At 39.0% G+C, this 16,258-nt stretch overlaps 1 non-coding gene across 1 annotated transcript; it reads left to right on the forward strand.

The window, feature by feature from the left end:
• Positions 1 to 2,944: 2,944 nt before the first annotated feature.
• Positions 2,945 to 3,051, forward strand: LOC117654700 (U6 spliceosomal RNA). The gene has a single exon (XR_004588373.1). It is a non-coding gene; the product is annotated as a U6 spliceosomal RNA (small nuclear RNA).
• Positions 3,052 to 16,258: the final 13,207 nt, after the last annotated feature.

The raw sequence follows: 16,258 nt of genomic DNA on the forward strand, positions 1-16,258 counted from the left end.
CTACTGAAACTTTTTTCAACTTATTTCTAATCTCTATGGAGATAATATTTGGTTTCATGCCTTTTTAACAGTCATAGTGTTCTTTTAGCACTGCTGTTACTATATAAAGTAAACTGATAATTCATAGACAGAGATAGATAGATAGATAGATAGATAGAAAGAAAGAACTAGAGATAGAAAGATAGATAATAGACAGATAGACAGACAGATTCCCCCATTACTGTCCAGCTATGTGAGAACAATTGGAAATTAGAAATCAAATGTAAATACCGTTGCCACATGGGATGGGACAAGAAGCTGAGTTGGATCTGGCTTTGTGCAACTGCTGTGCAATCTTTCAATCAGCTGGAGGCTGAGGAGAGGAACAATTTTTTTGCACCTGCGTAGCGCTTGCCCCTCATGTGGAGCAGTTTGAGAGGTGGAAATGATAGTGTTTGAGAACATCAAATCAGGTTACATTGGCTTGGCCTCCACAACAATCCCAGTTTCTCATGTAGCCCCTTGGGAAAATTAATACCTTCCCCTCAATCTTATTGATGGTTGGCAAAAGTATGTTACATTAACGTTAAGGTTACATACTTAATACATTAATTTAATTAATATTTCTTCCAACTCTGTTATTCTGTTTTTTATTATACAGACATATAAATAGTACACAGGCTGGCTCCCTCCTGACTCAGTGGGCTATAAGAGAGACGGAAGGTAAACACAAGAAGACTTACAAGATTCTGTTGCTATAGTTTATCTCAATAAAGTGTAGTTCTGGACTTACTGTGGAGTGTATTTATTTGTCAGGTCTCCGACCTCAAAAGACTGTCATCAGCCCAGCCCAGCCTTGTTTAGTGCAGGCTAAGTATATGTGGTATTCAGCATTAAAAGAAGAAATAAATCTGAAGGTCACTATGAGGAGAGCTGCCAAGTTGCCAAGGCATTTACCCTCTGTCACTGGCATTCCTGCATTTCCAGCAGTAAAAGTATAAATGTGAAGCCACCTCTACATGGTGCAAGATAGCCCAGAAGATGTAAAGGAGGAAAAGCAAGAATTGTTACCATGAGAAAATGACCCATTAAATCCTGCAGGGCTTTCACATTTCAAGATGTCAGCCAGCTGCAGAGAGTTTACTTTTGGTGGAAAGCCAGTGGGAAGTTAAATCAGCTGCCTGATTTAAAATCAGCTGCCTAATAGAGATAAGAAAAAAGGGAGTTAAATACAAGTAGATATGTCCTTAGTTTGCTTAGCAGAACTTCTCTTATTTTCTTATGACCTTAGTGGAAAGTATTTTGTTGATGAGTACAAGGAAATTGTGTTATTGGCTCATCATTGGAAGATTATATTTTCATGCTTCATAGTATTAGGAAAAGCACTGCACACACTTCTTTTGGTAATATATGCCATCCTTTAAAAAAAAAAAAAACGTCAGAACTATCCAATTGTTAGCTTAGAAAAAGTGATATGTTACAACCCTAAATTTGAATTTGGAGTCTCTAAAAAATCATTAATTTTCCACACACTGGCAGAGGCTGACATGACAAAAGATCCAGAGATAAGCACTGGATCAATTGGAGTTAGTTGGAATTTTATTGGTCTGAAAGTGAATTTTAAAGTATGTCTGTTAAGGGGAAGTTTAAAAAAAAAGATGTATTACAATGTTTTAATTTTAGAAATGTTTTAAAGAAAACTGTAGTGTTTTAAAATGGATGGGAAAAAAAGTATTTTTCCCTTTAAGGTTAAAGAATCTGAAAGAATACAGTGAATTTTGTTAATGTAAAGGGTGATAGTTTATAAAGATTATTAAGTGCAAATGGAAATACATATTATTTCAACAGCAAGGAAGATAAAGCAGTTAAATTGGTTAAATTGTTCTACTCAAAGTGGAGAATATATTTGTTTTTTATTTGGCTATCACTTCTGGATTTGTGCTTGTAATAAAAAAAATGAAATTTTTACTTTAGTTATGCTGATTAGAGAGATTTGTTGTTATAGAAATGGCTAGTTATATACTAATGTGTAAAAGTAAAAAGTTGAGTTAATGTTGTTATCCTGTACTGTGCTAAAAGGAGTCAGAAATCAACACCTTTTTCTTTCTTCCCTTGTACCTTATATTTTCCTTCCCCCTTTCTTTTCCCCTCCTTACTTTCATATTTTTATTTTTCTTTGTGTTTATATATTGATAAAACAATATTTTTTTTAAAAAAGGAATAATCCCCTGAATGTATAAAAATAAATAATTGTATGGTTTGCATAATTCATTTATCATTCAAACTAGTGATCTGATGGAACTGGAACTTTAAAGTTGGTAACAAATGGAAATGTCAGGGCAAATTGTTAGTTTTTCTCAATATTATGATATACAGCATGAACAAAACACTTAAAACCTTCAAGAAATTCATCTACAATGGCTTCTATAACCCACATACATATGATATATCACTGCATTCTTTGAAAAAGATCAATAAATAGGAAATAAATCAAATCCAATTGTGAGAAAAGTTAAAGAAAAATTGTTGCTTTACTACAAATATATGAAAAAGGTCTAGATGATTCCAGAAGCAGATTTTATATCAGCATATCCATATTGGCAGGCCTGTAGTTCTGGGCAGTTGTATAATTATGAATTGGTATAGCCATCTGGACTATGTTATTTTAACAAGCAATTCATTTGTGATAATATGACATTAAGGATAACTAGGAATTCCTATAATAAAAGACTAAAATACTGTTTTCCTTAAAATTGTCAAAAAAATGGCACCTTTAGTATATAATGCATAAATTATCTTTCACAAATAACCCCACTGGTTAACTAGCAGCATTTTCAGATGCTGAATATGCCAAAGGGATTTTGAAAAGCACTGAAAAAAGATACTTCATAATGCATCTTGGTGCAAATCAAGTTGTCTTGAAAGAGTTAAAACAGCTCTCCTTGTTGTCTCAATATGTATGTACGTGCTCACTTTGGCAGCACATATACTAAAATTGGAACGATACAGAGAAGATTAGCATGGCCCCTGCGCAAGGATGACATGCAAATTCCTGAAGAGTTTCATATTTTTATAGGTTAATGGTAATCATGCAACAAATGATTCATAATGACCAATCTGGATTTATAAGTGGGAGACAAATGAAAGGTAATGTAAAACAAATTGTAAACTTATTGGAATATTTGGAAAGGAACAACCAAGTTCCTGCAGCGCTTATCTTTTTGGATGCGGAGAAGGCATTTGATTGATTGAATTGGCAATTTTTATTGAAAATAATAGAAAAGATGCAGTTTGGAGAATACTTTACACAATCTATTAGAGCAATATATCAGAGACAAACAGCACAAATAATAATTAATGGTGGTTTAACAGAAACTTTTAAAATTGAAAAAGGAACAAGACAGGGATGCCCTTTATCACCGTTATTGTTTATTTTAATTTTGGAACCTTTACTGAATAAAATACGAGGGCCAAATAAAATAAAGGGAATTAAAATTAGACATCATGATTATAGATTAAGAGCATTTGCAGATGACTTGGTTGTTACTTTAACTCAACCAGTACAATCAGCTACAGGTTTAATGGATATAATTAGCCAATATGGACAAATGTCTGGATTTAAAATAAATAAACAAAAAACAAAGATAACAACTAAAAACATGATGGCAAAGCAAAAAGAAGAACTAGAAAGACTAACAGGATTTGAAATAGTAAAAAAGGTTAAATATCCAGGGGTATATATCACAGTAAAATTATATAAAAATAATTATGAAATGTTATGGCAAAAAATACAGAAAGAGATGGAGAATTGGGGAAAACTACAATTATCTTTGTTGGGAAGAATAGCAGCAATAAAAATGAATATTCTAGCTAGGTTTCTATTTTTGTTCCAAATGATAACAATACTCAAGAAAGATGAAAATCTGAGGGAATGGCAGAAGGGTATTAATAATTTTGTTTGGGCAGGGAAAAGACCGAGAATAAAGTTAAAAATAATGCAAGATATACGTGAAAGAGGAGGTCTTAAAATGCCTAATTTAAGATTATACTATGAAGCAGCTGTCCTAACAATAATTAGTGATTGGATTAACTCAACAGAAGAAAGAATATTGAACATTGAAGGATATGATTTGTTATATGGCTGGCATGCTTATTTATTATATGATAAAAAGGTGGATAAGACCTTTAAAAGCCATATATTAAGGAATGCCTTGTTACGAGTTTGGAAAAAGTATCAATATAAGTTAAATTATAAGATACCTATATGGGCAATACCCAGACATGCGATAGAGAATATAAGTGTAGAACAAAAGCAAGAGGTGATTATTTATAAAGAGCTTCTTAAAATGGAAGGGGGGGGGTATTGCAGTTAAAATCTTTAAATGCATTAAAAGAAGAAAGAATAATTCAAACTTGGTTTCAGTATGGTCAGTTGCAAGCTAGATGGAAAGAAGATCAGAGAATTGGTATCATGCAGAACGAGGAAAATTTGGTAAAACAAATTAGAGACCAAGGTCAAATGCATATAAAAAGATTATACAATGTATTGATAGAAATAGATTCAGAAACAGAATTAGTTAAGGATTGTATGATAAAATGGGCACAAAATATTCAGGAACCAATAATGATGGAAACTTGGGAAAAAATATGGGTTAGAAATGTAAAATTTACGCAAGCACAAAATTTAAGAGAAAATTTTTATAAAATGTTTTTTTTTTTAAATTTTTATTAATTTAAGAAACCACATAATACATTTATAAATGCAAGTAAAACAATTTACAACAAACATCATCTTTATAACATCTACCTATAATATCTGAATTGTCACAATATCAATATCCTATATTCTTCAATATACAATATTTCTCTCACCTTATATAATGATATTATTTTATTGATATCTCGTGTCTCTTTCTTAAATTTCATTTGATTTAAAACTTTATTTTACTCTATTGATATCTTTTCTTTTATTCAATTTTTCTTTCTTTCTTCTTCTCTTCTTTTTTCACTTCCCTCTAACCATTTATACCATTTTTGCCAGACCAGATAATATTCAGATTCTTCTTTTCCTTGGATCTCCTTGGTAAGTTTATCCATCTCAGCGCATTCCATAATTTTGGATATTAATTTCTCTTGAGTCGGGACCTCTTCTTGTTTCCAATTTTGTGCGTATATAATTCTTGCTGCAGTCAAAATGTGTGTTATTAAATATATTATTTCTTTTTCATATTTGCTTGTAGGTATTCCTAATAAATAAGTTTCTGGCTTTAATGGCACCTTTTGAGTTATTATTTGTTCCAGTTGCATTTTTATATTGTTCCAGAATTTTTTAGCTTTGGAACATGACCACCATATATGATAATATGTCCCTTTATGCACTTTACATTTCCAACAGAGTGGAGATGTGCCGGGAAACATTTTAGAAATTCGCGCCGGTGGTAGATGCCACCTATAGAACAATTTATAAGCATTTTCTTTGTATGGTACAGATAATGTTAATTTATTAATATTTTTCCACAAATTTTCCCACTTATTTAATTCTATTGCATACCCAAAATTCGTCGCCCATGTGATCATATTCTCTTTAACTACTTCCTCTGCTAGTTTATATTCCAATAGAAAATTATAAATTTTGGTTATTAATTTCTCATTGGGGCCTAATAAAATTTTATCCAACTGATTTGGTTCCATTTGAATTCCAGTTTTTTCCATATCAGATTTATATCTGGATTTTAATTGCAAATATGACCACCACTCTATTTCCACATTTTGCATTCTCAATTCTTCTCTTGTTTTTAGTTTTCCTTCTTCATTTAAGTTTTATAGATGGCATTTAGATCCTAAAAAGTTGGCTTGTATGTATCCGAACTTACAATCTAAGTGTTGGAGATATGATTGTGATGATGCTACTTATTATCATATATGGTGGACTTGTAAAAAAGTTAAAGCATTTTGGATTAAAATATGGTGGATTATCCAAAATATTCTTAAAAAGAAGATAAAGTTTATTCCACAATTGTTTTTGTTGGATATAATTACAGATTGTACGGTTATAGAGACTAAATTGATTTTAAATTTAATAACTGCAGCTAGACTTTTGGTGGTGCAATATTGGAAGAAGGAAGATTTGCCTACTATTGAAGAATGGACATAAAACTAGCGAATCTGGCAGAAATGGCGAAGATTTCAGCATATTTGAAAGATCACTCACAAGAAAGATATATATTGGAATGGAGAAGATGGATTGATTATATTCAAAACAAATATCAGACTAAAAAGTATCAAATAGCTTATGAATGAATAGAAAAATTAAGAGTATTTATGTTTAGTTAGTAAAAGGGGAGTTAAAGTGTGAAGGGGGGAATAGGAATCCTTAGTTTATTAGCTTAGTTTAGCATATGATTGTTAATTGTTATACCCTGTATTTTGTTCTGGGAAGTTCGGGGTGGGGGTGGGGGGTGGGGGGGAGGAAGGGAGGGGGGGATGGGAAAATACTTGTAAAAAAATTTCGGTTTTTTTTTCTTTCTGTAAAACTCTTTAATAAAAAAAAATATGTATGTACTTGCCAGGGGTGGGCTTCAAAAAATTTAGCAAGGGGTTCTCTGTCCAGTTGCTGGGTGGGTGTGGCCATGGTGGGCATGGCCTAGTCAGCCTCTTGCATCATGGCAGCGGGGGGGTTGCTTTCACCCTCCCCAGGCTCTGGAGGCTTTCGTCGAGTCTCCGGGAGGGCAAAAAAGGCTTGTCCAGGCTTTTTGGAGGCCCTCTGGAGGCCAGAAATAAGCCCATTTCTGGCCTTCTTGAACTTCTGGTAGGCCCATTTTTCACCCTCCCCGAACCTCCGTGCGCGCCCTGCTTTTACATGCATCCAAATTGTCCCTGCGTGGGGACTCCTGGGAGGGGTGGAGTGGGGTGACTGGGGTCAGCCAGAAGGGGGATTTGGGGGTTCTCCAAACTGCACATAATCTTAGCTAGAGCTAAATACTTTGTATGAGTATGCGTGATAAGTTTGTTCAGTTTCTTGGGGAACAGTTTTTGCAAAAGTAAAATAAAATGGGAAGTTAAAATTTGTTGGTATTTAAGCTGCCAAAAGATTCGTTTATTTTTTAGTGGGTTTTTGCAAACGAGACCCACCATATGAAACATTCCATATTTCTCTTAATATGACATTACTTACATTCCATTTCTTTTTCTTTCTAAGAAATATTTCTGTTTCCTAGAAAACAGTGTGAATGCAACCAGAAGTCACAGCAAAACCCTAAAAAGCCTTGCTTTTCATTCACAAATAAGCAGGTCTGTTCCAATTCTTTAAAGCGACAGAAATGGGCATTTATTCAATAGATTTAACAATCTAAAATCTGGATTGGCCATTGAATAAAGTAAATAATTAATGAACACCAGCTATATTTCAGCTCCCCTGCGTTTATCATATAAAGATAACTGTCTGCAGATGCTTATAGAAGGCAATGCACCAAATGTAAAAAATCAGTTTGAATAATGTTATATGTTATAGCTATATTATTACTTCCTGTGTGTAGTATGTTTTCAATTTACAAAAGTGATGATGATGATAATGATGAGAATAATAACAGTAAATATAGGTTCAGCTTGGAGGTGAGTGAAATCCCCAGTAATGGTTCCATTATTTAAAAGAACTAATGACTTTATTTTTCAGGCTTAATGCCTATGTGTTCAATTTACAATAATTTGTAAATCCTTCAGGAACACCACTAAACTGCTGTTACCCTCAACAGTGATCTGACATAGATTGATTTCCTTTGATTTGTAAGAAGTTTTTTTTTTGGTAAGTGAGACTTTTACTCCTAAATAAACATATATATCAAAATGTAGCTTCAAAGAATTTAAGATGAAAAGTCATAATTGTTTAGGATGTGTTTTACAATTCTAACTTTAGAAATATGATATAAATACTCTTGAAACTTGGAAATCTTGATATTTAATTACATGTGTTTACTTTTGTTTACTTTATCCAAGCTACAACAAGTTTAATATATATGTTTAAAATATCACATAGGAGATGATAGCAATAGCAATAGCACTTAGACTTATATACCGCTTCATAGTGCTTTACAACCCTCTCTAAGTGGTTTACAGAGTCAGCATATTGCCCCCAACAATGATGATGAAGATGCAGGATTTCCTTCTCTTTTATGTAAATTAAACATTTCAGTACATAGATTTTAATATTATGAGTACAATTTGTGCTTCATTTTAAGTTAGATGCAAATATGCAGCTGACTTTTAATATTAAGATGAATGAGACAGAATGGAGTTGTTGTTTTTTTTGTGAGCAATATTATCTTTTGTTCTATTTGTATTATTTGACATTAAGAGGCACGGTGGCTCAGTGACTTAATGATGTTGAAGATGGTCTCTGCTCCAGTGGGTTGAATGAGCTTCCATCACTCACCTCAGCTTCTGTCTGCTTAACAGTTCGAAAACATGTCCTATGTGAGTAGATAAACAGGTACCATTTCAGTGGGGAGACGAGTTGGTGCTCCATGCAGTTCCAGGGAAAGTAGGTAGCGTAGGATGACGCTGCAAGAAAACTCTTCTTGCATCTCACCTAGTGTGCCCTCCTATGGCATATCTTGGGAAGTGCGTGAGAATGTCCTACAGCAGAGCTGGAAATTTGCAGCTCTGCAATAGCATTGTGGTCTCCTGGTTAATATAACAATGCCAGATGATGATGATGATGATGATGATGATGATGATGATGATAATAGACATAACAATATACTTCCTTGTGCACAGATTGTACAAAAAGTAAACTGGTTAAAAAACACAGACATATAAAAAAAGAAATGAAGAGAAAATATGCTCAAATGAATAAAGAAAAAATATTTAAATTATGAAAGTTTAGATTAAGGAATTCTTGATTTGCATCATGAATATCAATCCATGCTGGTTTAGAAAACAACAAACAAACAAAAAAACCCTCTTAATTATTACTTAATTGGCTGCAAAATCTTGCAAAATTTACATTTCAGCTTAAAATGCAGGATTCAGAATTCTTGAAAGAAATAGAAAACTCAAAAAAAAAATGACTACATCTAACCCACAAAACTTTGGATGACCGCTGAGAAGCTGCATAGAGATACAGCAATTTCTAACTTCCATCTAAGATGCAATTTAGATTTTTTTCAACCCAGATATGGTTATGAAGAAAAGGGTGATGTTGATGCTCCTAAAACTGAGTGAAGAAAATCTGACAGTTTCAGAACAAGTGTCTTATGTGGATTCAGGAATCAGTTTTGAATCAAAGCTTGATTTTTCGTTTAGATAATATAATTTGTTAACCATAGTTTATAACATACAAAGTATGAACTCAGCCAGTTATTAATTATTCAATAAATTTAATACAATGTAGGAAGTGGATTTTTTTTGTTGGTCTGGTTTTGCTTGAGATCTTATATGAAGACATTAAAAGGAACATACATAAAAAATCACACCCTAACTTGTCTCATATTAAACTAGACCATTTTATTTGTGAATGGGACAAATTTCTGGATAAATTTGCCATGGTTACTGACAAATTTAATATCAAAAGTATATTTTACAGTATTATTTTCATAAAATTACTTGGTTGAACTAACTATAGCCTAAGAAACAGCAGAGATTATCACTCAAATACAGTTTCATGGAGAAGGTTCAAGCAATAGGCTATGAAATTTCTTCATTTGATGCTAATTCACTTCTACAATCAATGCAGATTAAAGTTCTAGTTGAAATTATTGTAATGAGTGAACTTTCCCCAGATTTTACACAGTGTATTGCAGTATATAAGTGCAGTATATAAGAAATGACAGTTCTTCCATAGAACTTTTAAACATTTGGATTTATACAGTGAAGAAATAAACTATTAGGAAATTATATGTATGACAAGTTTTCCTTATGACACATATAACTGTGGTCAGGCTAGAAAATGCATATATAAAATCCGAGTCATAAAATATTAAATCCATGATGTTGATAAATGCAAATCAGTGAAGTATCTAATTAGGCATATAGATAGGCAGGCCTATAGCAATGAAAGAAGTTAAGAGTTTCCTAAAAGTCATTGATTTCAAGGAGATAATTTTCTTCTTCATTCTTTCGCAAGAAGTCTCTAATTCTGTGAAGTTGGTCTTGCTTGATTTTGTTTTGTTTTAAATTATAAATTCACTGACTGAAACTTGCTCCCCACTGATAAATGAAATTTCATGTATATATTCAAATTCTTGGATTGATTTATTCTGCTCTTGCTTTTTTATACATTGTATGAAAGTTAGGGCTGCTACTGGTATGTTTGGTCTAAAAAAATAAATAGATAACTATGTGATGGTAGTAAAGAAGGCTCTTTGTGGCCCCCTGGTGTTTGCAGCCCAGGCTTGGTCACTCTGTCTAAGGCAAGGAAATGAACAGAGTAGGGATAATAAAGTATAATGCAGATGTGGTGCATTTTTTTTTTGTCAGAAAATGGTATCTGGTACTTCACTCAGCTTTTACACTAACTGCTTTTTCTATTAAATATTCACCAACAGAATGTCAATCTATTACAGAATTGTAAATTGTAACTTAAGTGATGGAGGTAAGCGTGGGGGATGTGATGGTTGTCAGGATCAGGACAATGGTGTGCACAGAAAGTGTTAATAATGTATTCTTCCCTTATTTTCATCTTACAAAAATTATTTTAATTCCAGGAAAATTTAAGAAAACCAACAACAAAGTATAAACATTGTATATTTTGGTTCTGAATCATTATCATTACATGAGCATAGCATGTACAGAAAGCAAACTTATCCCTTACTTTCTACATATGGCCCTCATCAACCTGTATGGCAAACTGCAAGCATAAAATTGGAATTAATATTTTCATTTCAAAAATATTTTTAAAGTATTGGCATCTATTGTACTGTATTGTATCTGTTTGTGTGATTTTTTTTTAAAAAAATCTTCTGGACACGTGGTGGGTTTCCCCTGGTTCTGGCTGGTTCTATAGAACCGGTAGTAAAACCAGCGGGAGGCTCCGCCTGTTATGTATTGATACTTTTGAGCGGGAGTTTCAAACCTGCCTACGTTTCTGATTGGCTGACAGTCCCTCCAGGATTGTATATAAGGAGGGCTGCAGCCTCTGAGTTTTCGCTGAAGTCTCACTGTAAATTAAAGAGCTGTTGTCACTTGCTTGGTTGTGCCTCTTGTTATTCCCGAACCACTTCATTGGCGACGAGGGTGGGATTGAGGTCACAACAAGCGAACCAGTGAGACCACGAGCTTCAGCTAGGCGACGAGGCGAACCACAGGAGGCATACCGAACATGTCTGCCTACGTTCCGCCCAAGCCTTTTGATCCGACCCGCGAAAAATGGGTCTCGTACCTGACGAGGTTCGAATGCTCGCTCGAAGCTAGCGACATGCAAGGGCTCTCCGCTAATCGGAAGAGGGCCCTCTTCCTAAGCCACTGCGGACCGGACGTGTTCGAGATGGCAGAGTCACTGTGCGAGCCAACGCCGGTCCAGACCGTTTCCTGGGACACCCTGATGGCCACGCTCCGGGCTCACTACGCTCCCGTGCCCTCCAAGTTCGTGCAACGATACCAACTCAGACAGCGCGTACAGCGAGAGGGAGAACCGGTCAGCGCATACATGGCCAGCCTGAGAAAAGCCGCAACCCATTGCGACTATAGAGACTTGGACGATGCGTTGCTTGAGCAACTCATCTGTGGTGTCCGGGACATTAGGCTGCAACGGCGCCTACTCGCCAAGTCTGATTTAACGCTTGCTGGAGCCCTAGACGAGGCCAGGGCTCATGAAGCCTCCACAAAAGCCGCAGAAACGCTGCAGCGTCCGCTGACCAGCAAAGACAACCCCAAGTCTGCCCCGGTGCACAGAGAAGACGCCGGATCCAGCTCGGAGTCCGAGTCGGATGAAGACGTCTTCCGAACGGAGCACCAGAGAAAGGACACTGGCAGCCCCCGGCGAAGCTGTCCCAGCTGCGGAGGGCACCATGACAGACTGTCCTGCAAATATAGGGAGGCTATTTGCAGGCGTTGCGAGAAAAAAGGGCACTTGGCGCGAGTCTGTAGAGCCATTCTGCCCAGAAAACACCAACCACATGAGCGCCGCAGCCAACCAGAATCAACGCGCCAGAAACAACCAACGAGAGAAGGCGGCGCGAAAAAACGGCGCGAATTTGAACCTCGAGATGGCCGCAGCATTCACATAGACCAGGCCAGCGCGGAAATCGAGGACAAAGTCAGCACGGTGGTCGAAATCAACGGCAAGCCATGCTCAATGGAGATCGACACCGGATCGGCTCTCTCCATAATGTCTTGGGCGACCCTAAAGACCCTCCTGCCGTCGTTCCGGAAGGACCAGCTCTCCAAACAGAGACTGCGCATCCTAGACTACCAGGGGAACCGAGTCCCCCTCGAAGGCGTGGGCACATTCCGAGTCACCTACGGAGACTACGAAAGAGACCTGCCACTGACCATCGTCACAAAGCAGCTTCCCAGTCTTCTCGGCATGGGGTGGTTCCGAGCCCTCGGCATGGGCTTCACCGGCGTCCACCAGATGCTCAAGTCATCGTTAAAAGACAGTCTCCTGACCGAGTTCCAGGACGTTTTCGGGGACACGTTGGGCAAGTATGTGGGGACCCCTATCTCCCCTAATTTAGACCCCAACGTAGCCCAAATAAGACTCAAGGCCAGACGGGTGCCTTTCGCATTGAAACCGAAGATCGATGCGGAACTGGACAAATTAATTAAACAAGGGGTGTTGGTTCCCGTTGACCATGCAAAGTGGGAAACCCCTATAGTGACCCCAGTAAAGTCTGATGGTTCAATTAGGATCTGCGCTGACTACAAGTGTACGATCAACAAGGCTTTGCAGCTGAGCGCCTATCCGGTGCCGATCGTGCATCATCTACTACACTCCCTGGGGCCCGGAAAATTTTTTGCCAAATTGGACTTGGCTCAGGCCTATCAACAATTACCAGTTGATGATGCCACGGCAGAGGCGCAAACAATTGTGACTCATAGGGGTGCATTCAAATGCACCAGGCTCCAGTTTGGGGTGAGCGTCGCACCCGGCCTATTTCAAAGCACCATGGAGCGCCTTCTGCAAGGGCTTCCCGGAGTGGTGCCCTATTTCGATGACGTGCTAGTCAGCGCCCAGGACGAACGTCAGCTAGGGGACAGAGTAAGGAACGTCCTGTCTAGATTTAGGGAAGCGGGACTTAAACTTAAAAAGAACAAATGTATGATCGCTGTCCCCTCCGTTGAATTTTTGGGGTACAGGGTGGACGGCACAGGCATCCACCCTACCGAAAGCAAGGTGAGAGCTATTAGGAGCGCACCTGCCCCCAAGACCAAAGCAGAGCTCCAAGCCTTCCTTGGACTGCTTAATTTTTATTCAATGTTCCTGAAAGACAAAGCTACCGTCGCAGATCCCCTACACAAACTATTGGGGAAGAATGTACCATGGGTCTGGGGGAAACCACAAGCTGCCGCTTTTGAGGCAGTAAAGAAACTTCTATCAGCAGACAGTTTCCTAATACAATACAATGCAGCGCTACCGCTTGTATTAGTTTGTGACGTCTCCCCTGTAGGAGTTGGTGCCGTCCTAGGCCATAGACTGCCGAATGGCCTAGAAGCGCCCATTGCGTTTTACTCTCGCACCCTGTCAAGCGTAGAGCGGAACTATAGTCAGTTGGACAGAGAGGCTCTGGCTGCAATTGCGGGGGTTAAAAAGTTCCACGAATACCTATATGGCCGGCAATTCGAACTTGTGACTGATCACCGGCCTTTGCTAGGACTTTTGGCAGGCGACAGGCCCACCCCCGCTGCCCTTTCCCCACGTTTGACTAGATGGGCCATTTTTCTTTCGGCCTATTCCTATCAACTTGTGCATCGACCTGGACGGACCCTGGGTCACGCGGATGCCCTCAGTCGCCGCCCCCTGCCTGACTTACTGACCAATCCTACACCAGAGGCCTCCGTCCTTCTACTGGACTCAGTAACCTTGGGACCTATTTCCTCTGCCGAAGTGGCAAAAGCCTCAGCCAGGGACCCGATCATTCGCACTGTGATGGGGTGGGTGCTGAAAGGGTGGCCAGTCAAGGTGGCCGGGGGGGAATACCAAGGTTTTGTCAACAAACGAAACGAACTGTTTACGCAAGGTGGTTGTTTGTTGTGGGGCGACAGGGTGGTGGTGCCAACTAAGCTACGAACCAGGGTTTTAGATTTGCTGCACGAAGGGCATCCGGGCATTGTCAGAATGAAGAGTTTAGCCTGCAGCTATGTATGGTGGCCCAACATGGACCAAGTCATCTCCGAGTGGGTGGGGAAGTGCAGACCCTGCCAGGAGTCTCGCCCCGATCCCCCGGTAGCACCCATCCGAGAGTGGGAGAAACCAAAAGGGCCATGGGGGAGAATCCATATCGATTTCGCTGGCCCCTTCCATGGGCAAACGTTTTTAATTGTAGTAGATGCTTTTTCAAAATGGCTCGAAATAATTCTAATGCCCTCTACCACAGCCGAGGCAGTGATTAAAGCCCTTCGCAAACTATTCACCACACATGGCCTACCGGATACTCTAGTGTCTGACAACGGGCCGCAGTTCACGGCAACCCTGTTCGAGGGTTACTTGGCCGGACTGGGCATTCGCCATGCTCTATCGGCCCCGTTCCACCCGGCTTCTAACGGATTGGCCGAACGCTTTATTAGAACGGCCAAAGAGGCCCTATCCAGACTTGATAACGGGGACTGGCAGGCCAGGATAGACCAATTTTTAGCTGTTCAGCATGCCACACCATGCACAGCCACAGGGAGAAGCCCAGCCGAGCTCCTCATGGGCAGGAAGCTCCGGTGCGTGTTAGATAGGCTTCACCCCAACTACTCGCACGAAAATTTCAGGGGAGAAACCTCTGGACTAAGACAGTTCCAGGTTGGGTCCCCGGTGTTCGCTCGCAACTATGCCAGCGGACCTCTATGGGTTGCAGGAACCATAGTGGGCATAACAGGCCCGAAATCATATACGGTAGACGTAGGGGTAGACAGACTCTGGAAGCGCCACATAGACCAACTGAGAAGAAGGGTAGTCGGCGAAGCAAACATCAATTTAGATATCTCCGAGCCTAACTATAACAACTTTCCCCAAACAGCTAACTCAAGCCCGGGTTCGCGAGAATACTTAGCTGACAAGCCCTGGTTCCAGCGCTGCCCCAGCGAGTCGCCACTCCCAACCGGGGATAACCACGCCCCGGACAAAATCCAGGAGGTTCCATTGGCGGAGCCGGGAGAGACAAAAAGTCCCTCCGACCAGCTCGACGCCCCACCAAACACTGAACTGCGAAGGTCAACTAGGACGAGAACTCGGCCTGGGCACCTGCGAGATTTTGTGTGTACTTATGTAAATATTTAAATGTCAGTGCCTTCTGGGAAGGGAGGGGTGTTATGTATTGATACTTTTGAGCGGGAGTTTCAAACCTGCCTACGTTTCTGATTGGCTGACAGTCCCTCCAGGATTGTATATAAGGAGGGCTGCAGCCTCTGAGTTTTCGCTGAAGTCTCACTGTAAATTAAAGAGCTGTTGTCACTTGCTTGGTTGTGCCTCTCGTTATTCCCGAACCACTTCATCGCCCACTGATCCTGATGTCATGAGAAGCGATCTGCGCCCGTTGCGAACCGGTAGTAAAGGTAAGTAGAACCCACCCCTGTTCTGGACCATGGTGAGGTTCAAGAGGAATTAAACTTCTTTTCTCTAGGAATATAAACAATATCTGCTGCAGTGTTTGGTGGGCAGAAATTTTGCTTTTCATGGCCTTCAAGATTTCATCAGACAAATTCATCTAGTATTTGTTTTTCCTAGTGAAAGGTTTGCTAGGAAGAAGCCTATTGCACTTATTTAAGGTGTTTGTAAACTAGTTTTGGGCTTTTTCATATTCTTTTTATGAATGTAAATAGTATGGGACCTTGTGTAAGAATGCCAAAAAATATTGGCATTCTTTTTGTTCACTTACTGTAGTCTGTATTTAGTAAACAGAACCAAGGCCATTAACACATTCTAGAAGCAAATATTCTATGTCCCAGAGGCCAGATAAAAAATAGTAGTTTCTTTTAAGGAAACTTCACATCTGGTAGAAAGTTTGTAGACCTACATCTCCATTCTTCTTTATGGAGGAAAGGTTATATTTTTGTAGAAAGTAGATAAAGAGAAGAATTTATGTAATCTTCCTCCCATCTTAGTTAAAATGCTTTCTATCATCAACAGGAAACTAAACTG

Source organism: Pantherophis guttatus, chromosome 8, assembly GCF_059756535.1.
Source record: "Pantherophis guttatus breed Tessera chromosome 8, ASM5975653v1, whole genome shotgun sequence".
Taxonomy (NCBI): domain Eukaryota; kingdom Metazoa; phylum Chordata; class Lepidosauria; order Squamata; family Colubridae; genus Pantherophis; species Pantherophis guttatus.